This window comes from Triticum urartu, unplaced genomic scaffold (genome assembly GCF_056163025.1).
Source record: "Triticum urartu cultivar PI428250 unplaced genomic scaffold, HENAU_Tu73 scaffold416, whole genome shotgun sequence".
NCBI classification, from domain to species: Eukaryota; Viridiplantae; Streptophyta; class Magnoliopsida; order Poales; family Poaceae; genus Triticum; species Triticum urartu.
In genome coordinates this window covers 20,666-39,414 of record NW_028260595.1, presented here as the reverse complement: position 1 = coordinate 39,414, position 18,749 = coordinate 20,666, and the positions used below count along the sequence as shown (strand labels likewise).

General features: G+C 49.4%; 57 non-coding genes across 57 annotated transcripts; all 57 read right to left on the bottom strand.

Moving 5' to 3' along the window:
* Positions 1 to 245: 245 nt before the first annotated feature.
* Positions 246 to 364, bottom strand: LOC147951232 (5S ribosomal RNA). The gene has a single exon (XR_015613875.1). It is a non-coding gene; the product is annotated as a 5S ribosomal RNA (ribosomal RNA).
* A 209-nt stretch (positions 365 to 573) lies between these two features.
* LOC147951231 (5S ribosomal RNA) lies at positions 574 to 692 on the bottom strand. Its single transcript, XR_015613874.1, has one exon. It is a non-coding gene; the product is annotated as a 5S ribosomal RNA (ribosomal RNA).
* Positions 693 to 901: 209 nt separating this feature from the next.
* Positions 902 to 1,020, bottom strand: LOC147951230 (5S ribosomal RNA). The gene has a single exon (XR_015613873.1). It is a non-coding gene; the product is annotated as a 5S ribosomal RNA (ribosomal RNA).
* A 209-nt stretch (positions 1,021 to 1,229) lies between these two features.
* Positions 1,230 to 1,348, bottom strand: LOC147951229 (5S ribosomal RNA). Its single transcript, XR_015613872.1, has one exon. It is a non-coding gene; the product is annotated as a 5S ribosomal RNA (ribosomal RNA).
* Positions 1,349 to 1,557: 209 nt separating this feature from the next.
* Positions 1,558 to 1,676, bottom strand: LOC147951228 (5S ribosomal RNA). Its single transcript, XR_015613870.1, has one exon. It is a non-coding gene; the product is annotated as a 5S ribosomal RNA (ribosomal RNA).
* Positions 1,677 to 1,885: 209 nt separating this feature from the next.
* Positions 1,886 to 2,004, bottom strand: LOC147951227 (5S ribosomal RNA). Its single transcript, XR_015613869.1, has one exon. It is a non-coding gene; the product is annotated as a 5S ribosomal RNA (ribosomal RNA).
* Positions 2,005 to 2,213: 209 nt separating this feature from the next.
* LOC147951226 (5S ribosomal RNA) lies at positions 2,214 to 2,332 on the bottom strand. Its single transcript, XR_015613868.1, has one exon. It is a non-coding gene; the product is annotated as a 5S ribosomal RNA (ribosomal RNA).
* Positions 2,333 to 2,541: 209 nt separating this feature from the next.
* LOC147951225 (5S ribosomal RNA) lies at positions 2,542 to 2,660 on the bottom strand. Its single transcript, XR_015613867.1, has one exon. It is a non-coding gene; the product is annotated as a 5S ribosomal RNA (ribosomal RNA).
* Positions 2,661 to 2,869: 209 nt separating this feature from the next.
* Positions 2,870 to 2,988, bottom strand: LOC147951224 (5S ribosomal RNA). Its single transcript, XR_015613866.1, has one exon. It is a non-coding gene; the product is annotated as a 5S ribosomal RNA (ribosomal RNA).
* A 209-nt stretch (positions 2,989 to 3,197) lies between these two features.
* Positions 3,198 to 3,316, bottom strand: LOC147951223 (5S ribosomal RNA). The gene has a single exon (XR_015613865.1). It is a non-coding gene; the product is annotated as a 5S ribosomal RNA (ribosomal RNA).
* A 209-nt stretch (positions 3,317 to 3,525) lies between these two features.
* On the bottom strand, positions 3,526 to 3,644 carry LOC147951222 (5S ribosomal RNA). The gene has a single exon (XR_015613864.1). It is a non-coding gene; the product is annotated as a 5S ribosomal RNA (ribosomal RNA).
* Positions 3,645 to 3,853: 209 nt separating this feature from the next.
* Positions 3,854 to 3,972, bottom strand: LOC147951221 (5S ribosomal RNA). Its single transcript, XR_015613863.1, has one exon. It is a non-coding gene; the product is annotated as a 5S ribosomal RNA (ribosomal RNA).
* A 209-nt stretch (positions 3,973 to 4,181) lies between these two features.
* Positions 4,182 to 4,300, bottom strand: LOC147951220 (5S ribosomal RNA). Its single transcript, XR_015613862.1, has one exon. It is a non-coding gene; the product is annotated as a 5S ribosomal RNA (ribosomal RNA).
* A 209-nt stretch (positions 4,301 to 4,509) lies between these two features.
* Positions 4,510 to 4,628, bottom strand: LOC147951219 (5S ribosomal RNA). Its single transcript, XR_015613861.1, has one exon. It is a non-coding gene; the product is annotated as a 5S ribosomal RNA (ribosomal RNA).
* A 209-nt stretch (positions 4,629 to 4,837) lies between these two features.
* Positions 4,838 to 4,956, bottom strand: LOC147951218 (5S ribosomal RNA). Its single transcript, XR_015613859.1, has one exon. It is a non-coding gene; the product is annotated as a 5S ribosomal RNA (ribosomal RNA).
* Positions 4,957 to 5,165: 209 nt separating this feature from the next.
* On the bottom strand, positions 5,166 to 5,284 carry LOC147951217 (5S ribosomal RNA). Its single transcript, XR_015613858.1, has one exon. It is a non-coding gene; the product is annotated as a 5S ribosomal RNA (ribosomal RNA).
* Positions 5,285 to 5,493: 209 nt separating this feature from the next.
* On the bottom strand, positions 5,494 to 5,612 carry LOC147951216 (5S ribosomal RNA). Its single transcript, XR_015613857.1, has one exon. It is a non-coding gene; the product is annotated as a 5S ribosomal RNA (ribosomal RNA).
* Positions 5,613 to 5,821: 209 nt separating this feature from the next.
* On the bottom strand, positions 5,822 to 5,940 carry LOC147951215 (5S ribosomal RNA). Its single transcript, XR_015613856.1, has one exon. It is a non-coding gene; the product is annotated as a 5S ribosomal RNA (ribosomal RNA).
* Positions 5,941 to 6,149: 209 nt separating this feature from the next.
* Positions 6,150 to 6,268, bottom strand: LOC147951214 (5S ribosomal RNA). Its single transcript, XR_015613855.1, has one exon. It is a non-coding gene; the product is annotated as a 5S ribosomal RNA (ribosomal RNA).
* A 209-nt stretch (positions 6,269 to 6,477) lies between these two features.
* Positions 6,478 to 6,596, bottom strand: LOC147951213 (5S ribosomal RNA). The gene has a single exon (XR_015613854.1). It is a non-coding gene; the product is annotated as a 5S ribosomal RNA (ribosomal RNA).
* A 209-nt stretch (positions 6,597 to 6,805) lies between these two features.
* On the bottom strand, positions 6,806 to 6,924 carry LOC147951212 (5S ribosomal RNA). Its single transcript, XR_015613853.1, has one exon. It is a non-coding gene; the product is annotated as a 5S ribosomal RNA (ribosomal RNA).
* A 209-nt stretch (positions 6,925 to 7,133) lies between these two features.
* Positions 7,134 to 7,252, bottom strand: LOC147951211 (5S ribosomal RNA). Its single transcript, XR_015613852.1, has one exon. It is a non-coding gene; the product is annotated as a 5S ribosomal RNA (ribosomal RNA).
* Positions 7,253 to 7,461: 209 nt separating this feature from the next.
* LOC147951210 (5S ribosomal RNA) lies at positions 7,462 to 7,580 on the bottom strand. Its single transcript, XR_015613851.1, has one exon. It is a non-coding gene; the product is annotated as a 5S ribosomal RNA (ribosomal RNA).
* Positions 7,581 to 7,789: 209 nt separating this feature from the next.
* Positions 7,790 to 7,908, bottom strand: LOC147951209 (5S ribosomal RNA). The gene has a single exon (XR_015613850.1). It is a non-coding gene; the product is annotated as a 5S ribosomal RNA (ribosomal RNA).
* A 209-nt stretch (positions 7,909 to 8,117) lies between these two features.
* LOC147951208 (5S ribosomal RNA) lies at positions 8,118 to 8,236 on the bottom strand. Its single transcript, XR_015613848.1, has one exon. It is a non-coding gene; the product is annotated as a 5S ribosomal RNA (ribosomal RNA).
* Positions 8,237 to 8,445: 209 nt separating this feature from the next.
* On the bottom strand, positions 8,446 to 8,564 carry LOC147951207 (5S ribosomal RNA). The gene has a single exon (XR_015613847.1). It is a non-coding gene; the product is annotated as a 5S ribosomal RNA (ribosomal RNA).
* A 209-nt stretch (positions 8,565 to 8,773) lies between these two features.
* Positions 8,774 to 8,892, bottom strand: LOC147951206 (5S ribosomal RNA). The gene has a single exon (XR_015613846.1). It is a non-coding gene; the product is annotated as a 5S ribosomal RNA (ribosomal RNA).
* A 209-nt stretch (positions 8,893 to 9,101) lies between these two features.
* On the bottom strand, positions 9,102 to 9,220 carry LOC147951205 (5S ribosomal RNA). The gene has a single exon (XR_015613845.1). It is a non-coding gene; the product is annotated as a 5S ribosomal RNA (ribosomal RNA).
* A 209-nt stretch (positions 9,221 to 9,429) lies between these two features.
* On the bottom strand, positions 9,430 to 9,548 carry LOC147951204 (5S ribosomal RNA). The gene has a single exon (XR_015613844.1). It is a non-coding gene; the product is annotated as a 5S ribosomal RNA (ribosomal RNA).
* Positions 9,549 to 9,757: 209 nt separating this feature from the next.
* On the bottom strand, positions 9,758 to 9,876 carry LOC147951203 (5S ribosomal RNA). Its single transcript, XR_015613843.1, has one exon. It is a non-coding gene; the product is annotated as a 5S ribosomal RNA (ribosomal RNA).
* Positions 9,877 to 10,085: 209 nt separating this feature from the next.
* On the bottom strand, positions 10,086 to 10,204 carry LOC147951202 (5S ribosomal RNA). Its single transcript, XR_015613842.1, has one exon. It is a non-coding gene; the product is annotated as a 5S ribosomal RNA (ribosomal RNA).
* Positions 10,205 to 10,413: 209 nt separating this feature from the next.
* On the bottom strand, positions 10,414 to 10,532 carry LOC147951201 (5S ribosomal RNA). Its single transcript, XR_015613841.1, has one exon. It is a non-coding gene; the product is annotated as a 5S ribosomal RNA (ribosomal RNA).
* Positions 10,533 to 10,741: 209 nt separating this feature from the next.
* LOC147951200 (5S ribosomal RNA) lies at positions 10,742 to 10,860 on the bottom strand. Its single transcript, XR_015613840.1, has one exon. It is a non-coding gene; the product is annotated as a 5S ribosomal RNA (ribosomal RNA).
* Positions 10,861 to 11,069: 209 nt separating this feature from the next.
* Positions 11,070 to 11,188, bottom strand: LOC147951199 (5S ribosomal RNA). Its single transcript, XR_015613839.1, has one exon. It is a non-coding gene; the product is annotated as a 5S ribosomal RNA (ribosomal RNA).
* A 209-nt stretch (positions 11,189 to 11,397) lies between these two features.
* Positions 11,398 to 11,516, bottom strand: LOC147951198 (5S ribosomal RNA). Its single transcript, XR_015613837.1, has one exon. It is a non-coding gene; the product is annotated as a 5S ribosomal RNA (ribosomal RNA).
* Positions 11,517 to 11,725: 209 nt separating this feature from the next.
* Positions 11,726 to 11,844, bottom strand: LOC147951197 (5S ribosomal RNA). The gene has a single exon (XR_015613836.1). It is a non-coding gene; the product is annotated as a 5S ribosomal RNA (ribosomal RNA).
* Positions 11,845 to 12,053: 209 nt separating this feature from the next.
* On the bottom strand, positions 12,054 to 12,172 carry LOC147951196 (5S ribosomal RNA). Its single transcript, XR_015613835.1, has one exon. It is a non-coding gene; the product is annotated as a 5S ribosomal RNA (ribosomal RNA).
* A 209-nt stretch (positions 12,173 to 12,381) lies between these two features.
* LOC147951195 (5S ribosomal RNA) lies at positions 12,382 to 12,500 on the bottom strand. The gene has a single exon (XR_015613834.1). It is a non-coding gene; the product is annotated as a 5S ribosomal RNA (ribosomal RNA).
* A 209-nt stretch (positions 12,501 to 12,709) lies between these two features.
* Positions 12,710 to 12,828, bottom strand: LOC147951194 (5S ribosomal RNA). The gene has a single exon (XR_015613833.1). It is a non-coding gene; the product is annotated as a 5S ribosomal RNA (ribosomal RNA).
* A 209-nt stretch (positions 12,829 to 13,037) lies between these two features.
* On the bottom strand, positions 13,038 to 13,156 carry LOC147951193 (5S ribosomal RNA). The gene has a single exon (XR_015613832.1). It is a non-coding gene; the product is annotated as a 5S ribosomal RNA (ribosomal RNA).
* A 209-nt stretch (positions 13,157 to 13,365) lies between these two features.
* Positions 13,366 to 13,484, bottom strand: LOC147951192 (5S ribosomal RNA). The gene has a single exon (XR_015613831.1). It is a non-coding gene; the product is annotated as a 5S ribosomal RNA (ribosomal RNA).
* A 209-nt stretch (positions 13,485 to 13,693) lies between these two features.
* LOC147951191 (5S ribosomal RNA) lies at positions 13,694 to 13,812 on the bottom strand. Its single transcript, XR_015613830.1, has one exon. It is a non-coding gene; the product is annotated as a 5S ribosomal RNA (ribosomal RNA).
* A 209-nt stretch (positions 13,813 to 14,021) lies between these two features.
* On the bottom strand, positions 14,022 to 14,140 carry LOC147951190 (5S ribosomal RNA). The gene has a single exon (XR_015613829.1). It is a non-coding gene; the product is annotated as a 5S ribosomal RNA (ribosomal RNA).
* Positions 14,141 to 14,349: 209 nt separating this feature from the next.
* Positions 14,350 to 14,468, bottom strand: LOC147951189 (5S ribosomal RNA). Its single transcript, XR_015613828.1, has one exon. It is a non-coding gene; the product is annotated as a 5S ribosomal RNA (ribosomal RNA).
* Positions 14,469 to 14,677: 209 nt separating this feature from the next.
* LOC147951188 (5S ribosomal RNA) lies at positions 14,678 to 14,796 on the bottom strand. Its single transcript, XR_015613826.1, has one exon. It is a non-coding gene; the product is annotated as a 5S ribosomal RNA (ribosomal RNA).
* A 209-nt stretch (positions 14,797 to 15,005) lies between these two features.
* Positions 15,006 to 15,124, bottom strand: LOC147951187 (5S ribosomal RNA). Its single transcript, XR_015613825.1, has one exon. It is a non-coding gene; the product is annotated as a 5S ribosomal RNA (ribosomal RNA).
* Positions 15,125 to 15,333: 209 nt separating this feature from the next.
* On the bottom strand, positions 15,334 to 15,452 carry LOC147951186 (5S ribosomal RNA). Its single transcript, XR_015613824.1, has one exon. It is a non-coding gene; the product is annotated as a 5S ribosomal RNA (ribosomal RNA).
* A 209-nt stretch (positions 15,453 to 15,661) lies between these two features.
* Positions 15,662 to 15,780, bottom strand: LOC147951185 (5S ribosomal RNA). Its single transcript, XR_015613823.1, has one exon. It is a non-coding gene; the product is annotated as a 5S ribosomal RNA (ribosomal RNA).
* A 209-nt stretch (positions 15,781 to 15,989) lies between these two features.
* Positions 15,990 to 16,108, bottom strand: LOC147951184 (5S ribosomal RNA). The gene has a single exon (XR_015613822.1). It is a non-coding gene; the product is annotated as a 5S ribosomal RNA (ribosomal RNA).
* A 209-nt stretch (positions 16,109 to 16,317) lies between these two features.
* On the bottom strand, positions 16,318 to 16,436 carry LOC147951183 (5S ribosomal RNA). The gene has a single exon (XR_015613821.1). It is a non-coding gene; the product is annotated as a 5S ribosomal RNA (ribosomal RNA).
* Positions 16,437 to 16,645: 209 nt separating this feature from the next.
* LOC147951182 (5S ribosomal RNA) lies at positions 16,646 to 16,764 on the bottom strand. The gene has a single exon (XR_015613820.1). It is a non-coding gene; the product is annotated as a 5S ribosomal RNA (ribosomal RNA).
* Positions 16,765 to 16,974: 210 nt separating this feature from the next.
* LOC147951181 (5S ribosomal RNA) lies at positions 16,975 to 17,093 on the bottom strand. Its single transcript, XR_015613819.1, has one exon. It is a non-coding gene; the product is annotated as a 5S ribosomal RNA (ribosomal RNA).
* A 209-nt stretch (positions 17,094 to 17,302) lies between these two features.
* On the bottom strand, positions 17,303 to 17,421 carry LOC147951180 (5S ribosomal RNA). The gene has a single exon (XR_015613818.1). It is a non-coding gene; the product is annotated as a 5S ribosomal RNA (ribosomal RNA).
* A 209-nt stretch (positions 17,422 to 17,630) lies between these two features.
* Positions 17,631 to 17,749, bottom strand: LOC147951179 (5S ribosomal RNA). Its single transcript, XR_015613817.1, has one exon. It is a non-coding gene; the product is annotated as a 5S ribosomal RNA (ribosomal RNA).
* A 209-nt stretch (positions 17,750 to 17,958) lies between these two features.
* On the bottom strand, positions 17,959 to 18,077 carry LOC147951178 (5S ribosomal RNA). The gene has a single exon (XR_015613815.1). It is a non-coding gene; the product is annotated as a 5S ribosomal RNA (ribosomal RNA).
* A 209-nt stretch (positions 18,078 to 18,286) lies between these two features.
* LOC147951177 (5S ribosomal RNA) lies at positions 18,287 to 18,405 on the bottom strand. The gene has a single exon (XR_015613814.1). It is a non-coding gene; the product is annotated as a 5S ribosomal RNA (ribosomal RNA).
* Positions 18,406 to 18,614: 209 nt separating this feature from the next.
* LOC147951176 (5S ribosomal RNA) lies at positions 18,615 to 18,733 on the bottom strand. The gene has a single exon (XR_015613813.1). It is a non-coding gene; the product is annotated as a 5S ribosomal RNA (ribosomal RNA).
* Between the last annotated feature and the right edge of the window lie 16 nt (positions 18,734 to 18,749).

The following is an 18,749-nucleotide window of genomic DNA, read 5'->3' as shown; positions in this document are numbered from 1 at the left end:
GGGATCCGGTGCTTTAGTGCTGGTATGATCGCATCCGACATGTTACCCCCGTCTTCGTCCCTTATGCTTGCCCCTCCCAGCTCCACTACAAAGACGATCGTACTTTGCTTTCCCCGCCGCTACACGCGTGAATAATGACCAACGAGCTAAAACTTACCGCAAACGTGCAAAATAATAAAACGTGGTAAATATATGTCGCGGCCGTGAGCTTTCTTTTGCACGCCGCGCAAAAAAATTTTAAAAAGGGAATGCAACACGAGGACTTCCCAGGAGGTCACCCATCCTAGTACTACTCTCGCCCAAGCACGCTTAACTTCGGAGTTCTGATGGGATCCGGTGCTTTAGTGCTGGTATGATCGCATCCGACATGTTACCCCCGTCTTCGTCCCTTATGCTTGCCCCTCCCAGCTCCACTACAAAGACGATCGTACTTTGCTTTCCCCGCCGCTACACGCGTGAATAATGACCAACGAGCTAAAACTTACCGCAAACGTGCAAAATAATAAAACGTGGTAAATATATGTCGCGGCCGTGAGCTTTCTTTTGCACGCCGCGCAAAAAAATTTTAAAAAGGGAATGCAACACGAGGACTTCCCAGGAGGTCACCCATCCTAGTACTACTCTCGCCCAAGCACGCTTAACTTCGGAGTTCTGATGGGATCCGGTGCTTTAGTGCTGGTATGATCGCATCCGACATGTTACCCCCGTCTTCGTCCCTTATGCTTGCCCCTCCCAGCTCCACTACAAAGACGATCGTACTTTGCTTTCCCCGCCGCTACACGCGTGAATAATGACCAACGAGCTAAAACTTACCGCAAACGTGCAAAATAATAAAACGTGGTAAATATATGTCGCGGCCGTGAGCTTTCTTTTGCACGCCGCGCAAAAAAATTTTAAAAAGGGAATGCAACACGAGGACTTCCCAGGAGGTCACCCATCCTAGTACTACTCTCGCCCAAGCACGCTTAACTTCGGAGTTCTGATGGGATCCGGTGCTTTAGTGCTGGTATGATCGCATCCGACATGTTACCCCCGTCTTCGTCCCTTATGCTTGCCCCTCCCAGCTCCACTACAAAGACGATCGTACTTTGCTTTCCCCGCCGCTACACGCGTGAATAATGACCAACGAGCTAAAACTTACCGCAAACGTGCAAAATAATAAAACGTGGTAAATATATGTCGCGGCCGTGAGCTTTCTTTTGCACGCCGCGCAAAAAAATTTTAAAAAGGGAATGCAACACGAGGACTTCCCAGGAGGTCACCCATCCTAGTACTACTCTCGCCCAAGCACGCTTAACTTCGGAGTTCTGATGGGATCCGGTGCTTTAGTGCTGGTATGATCGCATCCGACATGTTACCCCCGTCTTCGTCCCTTATGCTTGCCCCTCCCAGCTCCACTACAAAGACGATCGTACTTTGCTTTCCCCGCCGCTACACGCGTGAATAATGACCAACGAGCTAAAACTTACCGCAAACGTGCAAAATAATAAAACGTGGTAAATATATGTCGCGGCCGTGAGCTTTCTTTTGCACGCCGCGCAAAAAAATTTTAAAAAGGGAATGCAACACGAGGACTTCCCAGGAGGTCACCCATCCTAGTACTACTCTCGCCCAAGCACGCTTAACTTCGGAGTTCTGATGGGATCCGGTGCTTTAGTGCTGGTATGATCGCATCCGACATGTTACCCCCGTCTTCGTCCCTTATGCTTGCCCCTCCCAGCTCCACTACAAAGACGATCGTACTTTGCTTTCCCCGCCGCTACACGCGTGAATAATGACCAACGAGCTAAAACTTACCGCAAACGTGCAAAATAATAAAACGTGGTAAATATATGTCGCGGCCGTGAGCTTTCTTTTGCACGCCGCGCAAAAAAATTTTAAAAAGGGAATGCAACACGAGGACTTCCCAGGAGGTCACCCATCCTAGTACTACTCTCGCCCAAGCACGCTTAACTTCGGAGTTCTGATGGGATCCGGTGCTTTAGTGCTGGTATGATCGCATCCGACATGTTACCCCCGTCTTCGTCCCTTATGCTTGCCCCTCCCAGCTCCACTACAAAGACGATCGTACTTTGCTTTCCCCGCCGCTACACGCGTGAATAATGACCAACGAGCTAAAACTTACCGCAAACGTGCAAAATAATAAAACGTGGTAAATATATGTCGCGGCCGTGAGCTTTCTTTTGCACGCCGCGCAAAAAAATTTTAAAAAGGGAATGCAACACGAGGACTTCCCAGGAGGTCACCCATCCTAGTACTACTCTCGCCCAAGCACGCTTAACTTCGGAGTTCTGATGGGATCCGGTGCTTTAGTGCTGGTATGATCGCATCCGACATGTTACCCCCGTCTTCGTCCCTTATGCTTGCCCCTCCCAGCTCCACTACAAAGACGATCGTACTTTGCTTTCCCCGCCGCTACACGCGTGAATAATGACCAACGAGCTAAAACTTACCGCAAACGTGCAAAATAATAAAACGTGGTAAATATATGTCGCGGCCGTGAGCTTTCTTTTGCACGCCGCGCAAAAAAATTTTAAAAAGGGAATGCAACACGAGGACTTCCCAGGAGGTCACCCATCCTAGTACTACTCTCGCCCAAGCACGCTTAACTTCGGAGTTCTGATGGGATCCGGTGCTTTAGTGCTGGTATGATCGCATCCGACATGTTACCCCCGTCTTCGTCCCTTATGCTTGCCCCTCCCAGCTCCACTACAAAGACGATCGTACTTTGCTTTCCCCGCCGCTACACGCGTGAATAATGACCAACGAGCTAAAACTTACCGCAAACGTGCAAAATAATAAAACGTGGTAAATATATGTCGCGGCCGTGAGCTTTCTTTTGCACGCCGCGCAAAAAAATTTTAAAAAGGGAATGCAACACGAGGACTTCCCAGGAGGTCACCCATCCTAGTACTACTCTCGCCCAAGCACGCTTAACTTCGGAGTTCTGATGGGATCCGGTGCTTTAGTGCTGGTATGATCGCATCCGACATGTTACCCCCGTCTTCGTCCCTTATGCTTGCCCCTCCCAGCTCCACTACAAAGACGATCGTACTTTGCTTTCCCCGCCGCTACACGCGTGAATAATGACCAACGAGCTAAAACTTACCGCAAACGTGCAAAATAATAAAACGTGGTAAATATATGTCGCGGCCGTGAGCTTTCTTTTGCACGCCGCGCAAAAAAATTTTAAAAAGGGAATGCAACACGAGGACTTCCCAGGAGGTCACCCATCCTAGTACTACTCTCGCCCAAGCACGCTTAACTTCGGAGTTCTGATGGGATCCGGTGCTTTAGTGCTGGTATGATCGCATCCGACATGTTACCCCCGTCTTCGTCCCTTATGCTTGCCCCTCCCAGCTCCACTACAAAGACGATCGTACTTTGCTTTCCCCGCCGCTACACGCGTGAATAATGACCAACGAGCTAAAACTTACCGCAAACGTGCAAAATAATAAAACGTGGTAAATATATGTCGCGGCCGTGAGCTTTCTTTTGCACGCCGCGCAAAAAAATTTTAAAAAGGGAATGCAACACGAGGACTTCCCAGGAGGTCACCCATCCTAGTACTACTCTCGCCCAAGCACGCTTAACTTCGGAGTTCTGATGGGATCCGGTGCTTTAGTGCTGGTATGATCGCATCCGACATGTTACCCCCGTCTTCGTCCCTTATGCTTGCCCCTCCCAGCTCCACTACAAAGACGATCGTACTTTGCTTTCCCCGCCGCTACACGCGTGAATAATGACCAACGAGCTAAAACTTACCGCAAACGTGCAAAATAATAAAACGTGGTAAATATATGTCGCGGCCGTGAGCTTTCTTTTGCACGCCGCGCAAAAAAATTTTAAAAAGGGAATGCAACACGAGGACTTCCCAGGAGGTCACCCATCCTAGTACTACTCTCGCCCAAGCACGCTTAACTTCGGAGTTCTGATGGGATCCGGTGCTTTAGTGCTGGTATGATCGCATCCGACATGTTACCCCCGTCTTCGTCCCTTATGCTTGCCCCTCCCAGCTCCACTACAAAGACGATCGTACTTTGCTTTCCCCGCCGCTACACGCGTGAATAATGACCAACGAGCTAAAACTTACCGCAAACGTGCAAAATAATAAAACGTGGTAAATATATGTCGCGGCCGTGAGCTTTCTTTTGCACGCCGCGCAAAAAAATTTTAAAAAGGGAATGCAACACGAGGACTTCCCAGGAGGTCACCCATCCTAGTACTACTCTCGCCCAAGCACGCTTAACTTCGGAGTTCTGATGGGATCCGGTGCTTTAGTGCTGGTATGATCGCATCCGACATGTTACCCCCGTCTTCGTCCCTTATGCTTGCCCCTCCCAGCTCCACTACAAAGACGATCGTACTTTGCTTTCCCCGCCGCTACACGCGTGAATAATGACCAACGAGCTAAAACTTACCGCAAACGTGCAAAATAATAAAACGTGGTAAATATATGTCGCGGCCGTGAGCTTTCTTTTGCACGCCGCGCAAAAAAATTTTAAAAAGGGAATGCAACACGAGGACTTCCCAGGAGGTCACCCATCCTAGTACTACTCTCGCCCAAGCACGCTTAACTTCGGAGTTCTGATGGGATCCGGTGCTTTAGTGCTGGTATGATCGCATCCGACATGTTACCCCCGTCTTCGTCCCTTATGCTTGCCCCTCCCAGCTCCACTACAAAGACGATCGTACTTTGCTTTCCCCGCCGCTACACGCGTGAATAATGACCAACGAGCTAAAACTTACCGCAAACGTGCAAAATAATAAAACGTGGTAAATATATGTCGCGGCCGTGAGCTTTCTTTTGCACGCCGCGCAAAAAAATTTTAAAAAGGGAATGCAACACGAGGACTTCCCAGGAGGTCACCCATCCTAGTACTACTCTCGCCCAAGCACGCTTAACTTCGGAGTTCTGATGGGATCCGGTGCTTTAGTGCTGGTATGATCGCATCCGACATGTTACCCCCGTCTTCGTCCCTTATGCTTGCCCCTCCCAGCTCCACTACAAAGACGATCGTACTTTGCTTTCCCCGCCGCTACACGCGTGAATAATGACCAACGAGCTAAAACTTACCGCAAACGTGCAAAATAATAAAACGTGGTAAATATATGTCGCGGCCGTGAGCTTTCTTTTGCACGCCGCGCAAAAAAATTTTAAAAAGGGAATGCAACACGAGGACTTCCCAGGAGGTCACCCATCCTAGTACTACTCTCGCCCAAGCACGCTTAACTTCGGAGTTCTGATGGGATCCGGTGCTTTAGTGCTGGTATGATCGCATCCGACATGTTACCCCCGTCTTCGTCCCTTATGCTTGCCCCTCCCAGCTCCACTACAAAGACGATCGTACTTTGCTTTCCCCGCCGCTACACGCGTGAATAATGACCAACGAGCTAAAACTTACCGCAAACGTGCAAAATAATAAAACGTGGTAAATATATGTCGCGGCCGTGAGCTTTCTTTTGCACGCCGCGCAAAAAAATTTTAAAAAGGGAATGCAACACGAGGACTTCCCAGGAGGTCACCCATCCTAGTACTACTCTCGCCCAAGCACGCTTAACTTCGGAGTTCTGATGGGATCCGGTGCTTTAGTGCTGGTATGATCGCATCCGACATGTTACCCCCGTCTTCGTCCCTTATGCTTGCCCCTCCCAGCTCCACTACAAAGACGATCGTACTTTGCTTTCCCCGCCGCTACACGCGTGAATAATGACCAACGAGCTAAAACTTACCGCAAACGTGCAAAATAATAAAACGTGGTAAATATATGTCGCGGCCGTGAGCTTTCTTTTGCACGCCGCGCAAAAAAATTTTAAAAAGGGAATGCAACACGAGGACTTCCCAGGAGGTCACCCATCCTAGTACTACTCTCGCCCAAGCACGCTTAACTTCGGAGTTCTGATGGGATCCGGTGCTTTAGTGCTGGTATGATCGCATCCGACATGTTACCCCCGTCTTCGTCCCTTATGCTTGCCCCTCCCAGCTCCACTACAAAGACGATCGTACTTTGCTTTCCCCGCCGCTACACGCGTGAATAATGACCAACGAGCTAAAACTTACCGCAAACGTGCAAAATAATAAAACGTGGTAAATATATGTCGCGGCCGTGAGCTTTCTTTTGCACGCCGCGCAAAAAAATTTTAAAAAGGGAATGCAACACGAGGACTTCCCAGGAGGTCACCCATCCTAGTACTACTCTCGCCCAAGCACGCTTAACTTCGGAGTTCTGATGGGATCCGGTGCTTTAGTGCTGGTATGATCGCATCCGACATGTTACCCCCGTCTTCGTCCCTTATGCTTGCCCCTCCCAGCTCCACTACAAAGACGATCGTACTTTGCTTTCCCCGCCGCTACACGCGTGAATAATGACCAACGAGCTAAAACTTACCGCAAACGTGCAAAATAATAAAACGTGGTAAATATATGTCGCGGCCGTGAGCTTTCTTTTGCACGCCGCGCAAAAAAATTTTAAAAAGGGAATGCAACACGAGGACTTCCCAGGAGGTCACCCATCCTAGTACTACTCTCGCCCAAGCACGCTTAACTTCGGAGTTCTGATGGGATCCGGTGCTTTAGTGCTGGTATGATCGCATCCGACATGTTACCCCCGTCTTCGTCCCTTATGCTTGCCCCTCCCAGCTCCACTACAAAGACGATCGTACTTTGCTTTCCCCGCCGCTACACGCGTGAATAATGACCAACGAGCTAAAACTTACCGCAAACGTGCAAAATAATAAAACGTGGTAAATATATGTCGCGGCCGTGAGCTTTCTTTTGCACGCCGCGCAAAAAAATTTTAAAAAGGGAATGCAACACGAGGACTTCCCAGGAGGTCACCCATCCTAGTACTACTCTCGCCCAAGCACGCTTAACTTCGGAGTTCTGATGGGATCCGGTGCTTTAGTGCTGGTATGATCGCATCCGACATGTTACCCCCGTCTTCGTCCCTTATGCTTGCCCCTCCCAGCTCCACTACAAAGACGATCGTACTTTGCTTTCCCCGCCGCTACACGCGTGAATAATGACCAACGAGCTAAAACTTACCGCAAACGTGCAAAATAATAAAACGTGGTAAATATATGTCGCGGCCGTGAGCTTTCTTTTGCACGCCGCGCAAAAAAATTTTAAAAAGGGAATGCAACACGAGGACTTCCCAGGAGGTCACCCATCCTAGTACTACTCTCGCCCAAGCACGCTTAACTTCGGAGTTCTGATGGGATCCGGTGCTTTAGTGCTGGTATGATCGCATCCGACATGTTACCCCCGTCTTCGTCCCTTATGCTTGCCCCTCCCAGCTCCACTACAAAGACGATCGTACTTTGCTTTCCCCGCCGCTACACGCGTGAATAATGACCAACGAGCTAAAACTTACCGCAAACGTGCAAAATAATAAAACGTGGTAAATATATGTCGCGGCCGTGAGCTTTCTTTTGCACGCCGCGCAAAAAAATTTTAAAAAGGGAATGCAACACGAGGACTTCCCAGGAGGTCACCCATCCTAGTACTACTCTCGCCCAAGCACGCTTAACTTCGGAGTTCTGATGGGATCCGGTGCTTTAGTGCTGGTATGATCGCATCCGACATGTTACCCCCGTCTTCGTCCCTTATGCTTGCCCCTCCCAGCTCCACTACAAAGACGATCGTACTTTGCTTTCCCCGCCGCTACACGCGTGAATAATGACCAACGAGCTAAAACTTACCGCAAACGTGCAAAATAATAAAACGTGGTAAATATATGTCGCGGCCGTGAGCTTTCTTTTGCACGCCGCGCAAAAAAATTTTAAAAAGGGAATGCAACACGAGGACTTCCCAGGAGGTCACCCATCCTAGTACTACTCTCGCCCAAGCACGCTTAACTTCGGAGTTCTGATGGGATCCGGTGCTTTAGTGCTGGTATGATCGCATCCGACATGTTACCCCCGTCTTCGTCCCTTATGCTTGCCCCTCCCAGCTCCACTACAAAGACGATCGTACTTTGCTTTCCCCGCCGCTACACGCGTGAATAATGACCAACGAGCTAAAACTTACCGCAAACGTGCAAAATAATAAAACGTGGTAAATATATGTCGCGGCCGTGAGCTTTCTTTTGCACGCCGCGCAAAAAAATTTTAAAAAGGGAATGCAACACGAGGACTTCCCAGGAGGTCACCCATCCTAGTACTACTCTCGCCCAAGCACGCTTAACTTCGGAGTTCTGATGGGATCCGGTGCTTTAGTGCTGGTATGATCGCATCCGACATGTTACCCCCGTCTTCGTCCCTTATGCTTGCCCCTCCCAGCTCCACTACAAAGACGATCGTACTTTGCTTTCCCCGCCGCTACACGCGTGAATAATGACCAACGAGCTAAAACTTACCGCAAACGTGCAAAATAATAAAACGTGGTAAATATATGTCGCGGCCGTGAGCTTTCTTTTGCACGCCGCGCAAAAAAATTTTAAAAAGGGAATGCAACACGAGGACTTCCCAGGAGGTCACCCATCCTAGTACTACTCTCGCCCAAGCACGCTTAACTTCGGAGTTCTGATGGGATCCGGTGCTTTAGTGCTGGTATGATCGCATCCGACATGTTACCCCCGTCTTCGTCCCTTATGCTTGCCCCTCCCAGCTCCACTACAAAGACGATCGTACTTTGCTTTCCCCGCCGCTACACGCGTGAATAATGACCAACGAGCTAAAACTTACCGCAAACGTGCAAAATAATAAAACGTGGTAAATATATGTCGCGGCCGTGAGCTTTCTTTTGCACGCCGCGCAAAAAAATTTTAAAAAGGGAATGCAACACGAGGACTTCCCAGGAGGTCACCCATCCTAGTACTACTCTCGCCCAAGCACGCTTAACTTCGGAGTTCTGATGGGATCCGGTGCTTTAGTGCTGGTATGATCGCATCCGACATGTTACCCCCGTCTTCGTCCCTTATGCTTGCCCCTCCCAGCTCCACTACAAAGACGATCGTACTTTGCTTTCCCCGCCGCTACACGCGTGAATAATGACCAACGAGCTAAAACTTACCGCAAACGTGCAAAATAATAAAACGTGGTAAATATATGTCGCGGCCGTGAGCTTTCTTTTGCACGCCGCGCAAAAAAATTTTAAAAAGGGAATGCAACACGAGGACTTCCCAGGAGGTCACCCATCCTAGTACTACTCTCGCCCAAGCACGCTTAACTTCGGAGTTCTGATGGGATCCGGTGCTTTAGTGCTGGTATGATCGCATCCGACATGTTACCCCCGTCTTCGTCCCTTATGCTTGCCCCTCCCAGCTCCACTACAAAGACGATCGTACTTTGCTTTCCCCGCCGCTACACGCGTGAATAATGACCAACGAGCTAAAACTTACCGCAAACGTGCAAAATAATAAAACGTGGTAAATATATGTCGCGGCCGTGAGCTTTCTTTTGCACGCCGCGCAAAAAAATTTTAAAAAGGGAATGCAACACGAGGACTTCCCAGGAGGTCACCCATCCTAGTACTACTCTCGCCCAAGCACGCTTAACTTCGGAGTTCTGATGGGATCCGGTGCTTTAGTGCTGGTATGATCGCATCCGACATGTTACCCCCGTCTTCGTCCCTTATGCTTGCCCCTCCCAGCTCCACTACAAAGACGATCGTACTTTGCTTTCCCCGCCGCTACACGCGTGAATAATGACCAACGAGCTAAAACTTACCGCAAACGTGCAAAATAATAAAACGTGGTAAATATATGTCGCGGCCGTGAGCTTTCTTTTGCACGCCGCGCAAAAAAATTTTAAAAAGGGAATGCAACACGAGGACTTCCCAGGAGGTCACCCATCCTAGTACTACTCTCGCCCAAGCACGCTTAACTTCGGAGTTCTGATGGGATCCGGTGCTTTAGTGCTGGTATGATCGCATCCGACATGTTACCCCCGTCTTCGTCCCTTATGCTTGCCCCTCCCAGCTCCACTACAAAGACGATCGTACTTTGCTTTCCCCGCCGCTACACGCGTGAATAATGACCAACGAGCTAAAACTTACCGCAAACGTGCAAAATAATAAAACGTGGTAAATATATGTCGCGGCCGTGAGCTTTCTTTTGCACGCCGCGCAAAAAAATTTTAAAAAGGGAATGCAACACGAGGACTTCCCAGGAGGTCACCCATCCTAGTACTACTCTCGCCCAAGCACGCTTAACTTCGGAGTTCTGATGGGATCCGGTGCTTTAGTGCTGGTATGATCGCATCCGACATGTTACCCCCGTCTTCGTCCCTTATGCTTGCCCCTCCCAGCTCCACTACAAAGACGATCGTACTTTGCTTTCCCCGCCGCTACACGCGTGAATAATGACCAACGAGCTAAAACTTACCGCAAACGTGCAAAATAATAAAACGTGGTAAATATATGTCGCGGCCGTGAGCTTTCTTTTGCACGCCGCGCAAAAAAATTTTAAAAAGGGAATGCAACACGAGGACTTCCCAGGAGGTCACCCATCCTAGTACTACTCTCGCCCAAGCACGCTTAACTTCGGAGTTCTGATGGGATCCGGTGCTTTAGTGCTGGTATGATCGCATCCGACATGTTACCCCCGTCTTCGTCCCTTATGCTTGCCCCTCCCAGCTCCACTACAAAGACGATCGTACTTTGCTTTCCCCGCCGCTACACGCGTGAATAATGACCAACGAGCTAAAACTTACCGCAAACGTGCAAAATAATAAAACGTGGTAAATATATGTCGCGGCCGTGAGCTTTCTTTTGCACGCCGCGCAAAAAAATTTTAAAAAGGGAATGCAACACGAGGACTTCCCAGGAGGTCACCCATCCTAGTACTACTCTCGCCCAAGCACGCTTAACTTCGGAGTTCTGATGGGATCCGGTGCTTTAGTGCTGGTATGATCGCATCCGACATGTTACCCCCGTCTTCGTCCCTTATGCTTGCCCCTCCCAGCTCCACTACAAAGACGATCGTACTTTGCTTTCCCCGCCGCTACACGCGTGAATAATGACCAACGAGCTAAAACTTACCGCAAACGTGCAAAATAATAAAACGTGGTAAATATATGTCGCGGCCGTGAGCTTTCTTTTGCACGCCGCGCAAAAAAATTTTAAAAAGGGAATGCAACACGAGGACTTCCCAGGAGGTCACCCATCCTAGTACTACTCTCGCCCAAGCACGCTTAACTTCGGAGTTCTGATGGGATCCGGTGCTTTAGTGCTGGTATGATCGCATCCGACATGTTACCCCCGTCTTCGTCCCTTATGCTTGCCCCTCCCAGCTCCACTACAAAGACGATCGTACTTTGCTTTCCCCGCCGCTACACGCGTGAATAATGACCAACGAGCTAAAACTTACCGCAAACGTGCAAAATAATAAAACGTGGTAAATATATGTCGCGGCCGTGAGCTTTCTTTTGCACGCCGCGCAAAAAAATTTTAAAAAGGGAATGCAACACGAGGACTTCCCAGGAGGTCACCCATCCTAGTACTACTCTCGCCCAAGCACGCTTAACTTCGGAGTTCTGATGGGATCCGGTGCTTTAGTGCTGGTATGATCGCATCCGACATGTTACCCCCGTCTTCGTCCCTTATGCTTGCCCCTCCCAGCTCCACTACAAAGACGATCGTACTTTGCTTTCCCCGCCGCTACACGCGTGAATAATGACCAACGAGCTAAAACTTACCGCAAACGTGCAAAATAATAAAACGTGGTAAATATATGTCGCGGCCGTGAGCTTTCTTTTGCACGCCGCGCAAAAAAATTTTAAAAAGGGAATGCAACACGAGGACTTCCCAGGAGGTCACCCATCCTAGTACTACTCTCGCCCAAGCACGCTTAACTTCGGAGTTCTGATGGGATCCGGTGCTTTAGTGCTGGTATGATCGCATCCGACATGTTACCCCCGTCTTCGTCCCTTATGCTTGCCCCTCCCAGCTCCACTACAAAGACGATCGTACTTTGCTTTCCCCGCCGCTACACGCGTGAATAATGACCAACGAGCTAAAACTTACCGCAAACGTGCAAAATAATAAAACGTGGTAAATATATGTCGCGGCCGTGAGCTTTCTTTTGCACGCCGCGCAAAAAAATTTTAAAAAGGGAATGCAACACGAGGACTTCCCAGGAGGTCACCCATCCTAGTACTACTCTCGCCCAAGCACGCTTAACTTCGGAGTTCTGATGGGATCCGGTGCTTTAGTGCTGGTATGATCGCATCCGACATGTTACCCCCGTCTTCGTCCCTTATGCTTGCCCCTCCCAGCTCCACTACAAAGACGATCGTACTTTGCTTTCCCCGCCGCTACACGCGTGAATAATGACCAACGAGCTAAAACTTACCGCAAACGTGCAAAATAATAAAACGTGGTAAATATATGTCGCGGCCGTGAGCTTTCTTTTGCACGCCGCGCAAAAAAATTTTAAAAAGGGAATGCAACACGAGGACTTCCCAGGAGGTCACCCATCCTAGTACTACTCTCGCCCAAGCACGCTTAACTTCGGAGTTCTGATGGGATCCGGTGCTTTAGTGCTGGTATGATCGCATCCGACATGTTACCCCCGTCTTCGTCCCTTATGCTTGCCCCTCCCAGCTCCACTACAAAGACGATCGTACTTTGCTTTCCCCGCCGCTACACGCGTGAATAATGACCAACGAGCTAAAACTTACCGCAAACGTGCAAAATAATAAAACGTGGTAAATATATGTCGCGGCCGTGAGCTTTCTTTTGCACGCCGCGCAAAAAAATTTTAAAAAGGGAATGCAACACGAGGACTTCCCAGGAGGTCACCCATCCTAGTACTACTCTCGCCCAAGCACGCTTAACTTCGGAGTTCTGATGGGATCCGGTGCTTTAGTGCTGGTATGATCGCATCCGACATGTTACCCCCGTCTTCGTCCCTTATGCTTGCCCCTCCCAGCTCCACTACAAAGACGATCGTACTTTGCTTTCCCCGCCGCTACACGCGTGAATAATGACCAACGAGCTAAAACTTACCGCAAACGTGCAAAATAATAAAACGTGGTAAATATATGTCGCGGCCGTGAGCTTTCTTTTGCACGCCGCGCAAAAAAATTTTAAAAAGGGAATGCAACACGAGGACTTCCCAGGAGGTCACCCATCCTAGTACTACTCTCGCCCAAGCACGCTTAACTTCGGAGTTCTGATGGGATCCGGTGCTTTAGTGCTGGTATGATCGCATCCGACATGTTACCCCCGTCTTCGTCCCTTATGCTTGCCCCTCCCAGCTCCACTACAAAGACGATCGTACTTTGCTTTCCCCGCCGCTACACGCGTGAATAATGACCAACGAGCTAAAACTTACCGCAAACGTGCAAAATAATAAAACGTGGTAAATATATGTCGCGGCCGTGAGCTTTCTTTTGCACGCCGCGCAAAAAAATTTTAAAAAGGGAATGCAACACGAGGACTTCCCAGGAGGTCACCCATCCTAGTACTACTCTCGCCCAAGCACGCTTAACTTCGGAGTTCTGATGGGATCCGGTGCTTTAGTGCTGGTATGATCGCATCCGACATGTTACCCCCGTCTTCGTCCCTTATGCTTGCCCCTCCCAGCTCCACTACAAAGACGATCGTACTTTGCTTTCCCCGCCGCTACACGCGTGAATAATGACCAACGAGCTAAAACTTACCGCAAACGTGCAAAATAATAAAACGTGGTAAATATATGTCGCGGCCGTGAGCTTTCTTTTGCACGCCGCGCAAAAAAATTTTAAAAAGGGAATGCAACACGAGGACTTCCCAGGAGGTCACCCATCCTAGTACTACTCTCGCCCAAGCACGCTTAACTTCGGAGTTCTGATGGGATCCGGTGCTTTAGTGCTGGTATGATCGCATCCGACATGTTACCCCCGTCTTCGTCCCTTATGCTTGCCCCTCCCAGCTCCACTACAAAGACGATCGTACTTTGCTTTCCCCGCCGCTACACGCGTGAATAATGACCAACGAGCTAAAACTTACCGCAAACGTGCAAAATAATAAAACGTGGTAAATATATGTCGCGGCCGTGAGCTTTCTTTTGCACGCCGCGCAAAAAAATTTTAAAAAGGGAATGCAACACGAGGACTTCCCAGGAGGTCACCCATCCTAGTACTACTCTCGCCCAAGCACGCTTAACTTCGGAGTTCTGATGGGATCCGGTGCTTTAGTGCTGGTATGATCGCATCCGACATGTTACCCCCGTCTTCGTCCCTTATGCTTGCCCCTCCCAGCTCCACTACAAAGACGATCGTACTTTGCTTTCCCCGCCGCTACACGCGTGAATAATGACCAACGAGCTAAAACTTACCGCAAACGTGCAAAATAATAAAACGTGGTAAATATATGTCGCGGCCGTGAGCTTTCTTTTGCACGCCGCGCAAAAAAATTTTAAAAAGGGAATGCAACACGAGGACTTCCCAGGAGGTCACCCATCCTAGTACTACTCTCGCCCAAGCACGCTTAACTTCGGAGTTCTGATGGGATCCGGTGCTTTAGTGCTGGTATGATCGCATCCGACATGTTACCCCCGTCTTCGTCCCTTATGCTTGCCCCTCCCAGCTCCACTACAAAGACGATCGTACTTTGCTTTCCCCGCCGCTACACGCGTGAATAATGACCAACGAGCTAAAACTTACCGCAAACGTGCAAAATAATAAAACGTGGTAAATATATGTCGCGGCCGTGAGCTTTCTTTTGCACGCCGCGCAAAAAAATTTTAAAAAGGGAATGCAACACGAGGACTTCCCAGGAGGTCACCCATCCTAGTACTACTCTCGCCCAAGCACGCTTAACTTCGGAGTTCTGATGGGATCCGGTGCTTTAGTGCTGGTATGATCGCATCCGACATGTTACCCCCGTCTTCGTCCCTTATGCTTGCCCCTCCCAGCTCCACTACAAAGACGATCGTACTTTGCTTTCCCCGCCGCTACACGCGTGAATAATGACCAACGAGCTAAAACTTACCGCAAACGTGCAAAATAATAAAACGTGGTAAATATATGTCGCGGCCGTGAGCTTTCTTTTGCACGCCGCGCAAAAAAATTTTAAAAAGGGAATGCAACACGAGGACTTCCCAGGAGGTCACCCATCCTAGTACTACTCTCGCCCAAGCACGCTTAACTTCGGAGTTCTGATGGGATCCGGTGCTTTAGTGCTGGTATGATCGCATCCGACATGTTACCCCCGTCTTCGTCCCTTATGCTTGCCCCTCCCAGCTCCACTACAAAGACGATCGTACTTTGCTTTCCCCGCCGCTACACGCGTGAATAATGACCAACGAGCTAAAACTTACCGCAAACGTGCAAAATAATAAAACGTGGTAAATATATGTCGCGGCCGTGAGCTTTCTTTTGCACGCCGCGCAAAAAAATTTTAAAAAGGGAATGCAACACGAGGACTTCCCAGGAGGTCACCCATCCTAGTACTACTCTCGCCCAAGCACGCTTAACTTCGGAGTTCTGATGGGATCCGGTGCTTTAGTGCTGGTATGATCGCATCCGACATGTTACCCCCGTCTTCGTCCCTTATGCTTGCCCCTCCCAGCTCCACTACAAAGACGATCGTACTTTGCTTTCCCCGCCGCTACACGCGTGAATAATGACCAACGAGCTAAAACTTACCGCAAACGTGCAAAATAATAAAACGTGGTAAATATATGTCGCGGCCGTGAGCTTTCTTTTGCACGCCGCGCAAAAAAATTTTAAAAAGGGAATGCAACACGAGGACTTCCCAGGAGGTCACCCATCCTAGTACTACTCTCGCCCAAGCACGCTTAACTTCGGAGTTCTGATGGGATCCGGTGCTTTAGTGCTGGTATGATCGCATCCGACATGTTACCCCCGTCTTCGTCCCTTATGCTTGCCCCTCCCAGCTCCACTACAAAGACGATCGTACTTTGCTTTCCCCGCCGCTACACGCGTGAATAATGACCAACGAGCTAAAACTTACCGCAAACGTGCAAAATAATAAAACGTGGTAAATATATGTCGCGGCCGTGAGCTTTCTTTTGCACGCCGCGCAAAAAAATTTTAAAAAGGGAATGCAACACGAGGACTTCCCAGGAGGTCACCCATCCTAGTACTACTCTCGCCCAAGCACGCTTAACTTCGGAGTTCTGATGGGATCCGGTGCTTTAGTGCTGGTATGATCGCATCCGACATGTTACCCCCGTCTTCGTCCCTTATGCTTGCCCCTCCCAGCTCCACTACAAAGACGATCGTACTTTGCTTTCCCCGCCGCTACACGCGTGAATAATGACCAACGAGCTAAAACTTACCGCAAACGTGCAAAATAATAAAACGTGGTAAATATATGTCGCGGCCGTGAGCTTTCTTTTGCACGCCGCGCAAAAAAATTTTAAAAAGGGAATGCAACACGAGGACTTCCCAGGAGGTCACCCATCCTAGTACTACTCTCGCCCAAGCACGCTTAACTTCGGAGTTCTGATGGGATCCGGTGCTTTAGTGCTGGTATGATCGCATCCGACATGTTACCCCCGTCTTCGTCCCTTATGCTTGCCCCTCCCAGCTCCACTACAAAGACGATCGTACTTTGCTTTCCCCGCCGCTACACGCGTGAATAATGACCAACGAGCTAAAACTTACCGCAAACGTGCAAAATAATAAAACGTGGTAAATATATGTCGCGGCCGTGAGCTTTCTTTTGCACGCCGCGCAAAAAAATTTTAAAAAGGGAATGCAACACGAGGACTTCCCAGGAGGTCACCCATCCTAGTACTACTCTCGCCCAAGCACGCTTAACTTCGGAGTTCTGATGGGATCCGGTGCTTTAGTGCTGGTATGATCGCATCCGACATGTTACCCCCGTCTTCGTCCCTTATGCTTGCCCCTCCCAGCTCCACTACAAAGACGATCGTACTTTGCTTTCCCCGCCGCTACACGCGTGAATAATGACCAACGAGCTAAAACTTACCGCAAACAGTGCAAAATAATAAAACGTGGTAAATATATGTCGCGGCCGTGAGCTTTCTTTTGCACGCCGCGCAAAAAAATTTTAAAAAGGGAATGCAACACGAGGACTTCCCAGGAGGTCACCCATCCTAGTACTACTCTCGCCCAAGCACGCTTAACTTCGGAGTTCTGATGGGATCCGGTGCTTTAGTGCTGGTATGATCGCATCCGACATGTTACCCCCGTCTTCGTCCCTTATGCTTGCCCCTCCCAGCTCCACTACAAAGACGATCGTACTTTGCTTTCCCCGCCGCTACACGCGTGAATAATGACCAACGAGCTAAAACTTACCGCAAACGTGCAAAATAATAAAACGTGGTAAATATATGTCGCGGCCGTGAGCTTTCTTTTGCACGCCGCGCAAAAAAATTTTAAAAAGGGAATGCAACACGAGGACTTCCCAGGAGGTCACCCATCCTAGTACTACTCTCGCCCAAGCACGCTTAACTTCGGAGTTCTGATGGGATCCGGTGCTTTAGTGCTGGTATGATCGCATCCGACATGTTACCCCCGTCTTCGTCCCTTATGCTTGCCCCTCCCAGCTCCACTACAAAGACGATCGTACTTTGCTTTCCCCGCCGCTACACGCGTGAATAATGACCAACGAGCTAAAACTTACCGCAAACGTGCAAAATAATAAAACGTGGTAAATATATGTCGCGGCCGTGAGCTTTCTTTTGCACGCCGCGCAAAAAAATTTTAAAAAGGGAATGCAACACGAGGACTTCCCAGGAGGTCACCCATCCTAGTACTACTCTCGCCCAAGCACGCTTAACTTCGGAGTTCTGATGGGATCCGGTGCTTTAGTGCTGGTATGATCGCATCCGACATGTTACCCCCGTCTTCGTCCCTTATGCTTGCCCCTCCCAGCTCCACTACAAAGACGATCGTACTTTGCTTTCCCCGCCGCTACACGCGTGAATAATGACCAACGAGCTAAAACTTACCGCAAACGTGCAAAATAATAAAACGTGGTAAATATATGTCGCGGCCGTGAGCTTTCTTTTGCACGCCGCGCAAAAAAATTTTAAAAAGGGAATGCAACACGAGGACTTCCCAGGAGGTCACCCATCCTAGTACTACTCTCGCCCAAGCACGCTTAACTTCGGAGTTCTGATGGGATCCGGTGCTTTAGTGCTGGTATGATCGCATCCGACATGTTACCCCCGTCTTCGTCCCTTATGCTTGCCCCTCCCAGCTCCACTACAAAGACGATCGTACTTTGCTTTCCCCGCCGCTACACGCGTGAATAATGACCAACGAGCTAAAACTTACCGCAAACGTGCAAAATAATAAAACGTGGTAAATATATGTCGCGGCCGTGAGCTTTCTTTTGCACGCCGCGCAAAAAAATTTTAAAAAGGGAATGCAACACGAGGACTTCCCAGGAGGTCACCCATCCTAGTACTACTCTCGCCCAAGCACGCTTAACTTCGGAGTTCTGATGGGATCCGGTGCTTTAGTGCTGGTATGATCGCATCCGACATGTTACCCCCGTCTTCGTCCCTTATGCTTGCCCCTCCCAGCTCCACTACAAAGACGATCGTACTTTGCTTTCCCCGCCGCTACACGCGTGAATAATGACCAACGAGCTAAAACTTACCGCAAACGTGCAAAATAATAAAACGTGGTAAATATATGTCGCGGCCGTGAGCTTTCTTTTGCACGCCGCGCAAAAAAATTTTAAAAAGGGAATGCAACACGAGGACTTCCCAGGAGGTCACCCATCCTAGTACTACTCTCGCCCAAGCACGCTTAACTTCGGAGTTCTGATGGGATCCGGTGCTTTAGTGCTGGTATGATCGCATCCGACATGTTACCCCCGT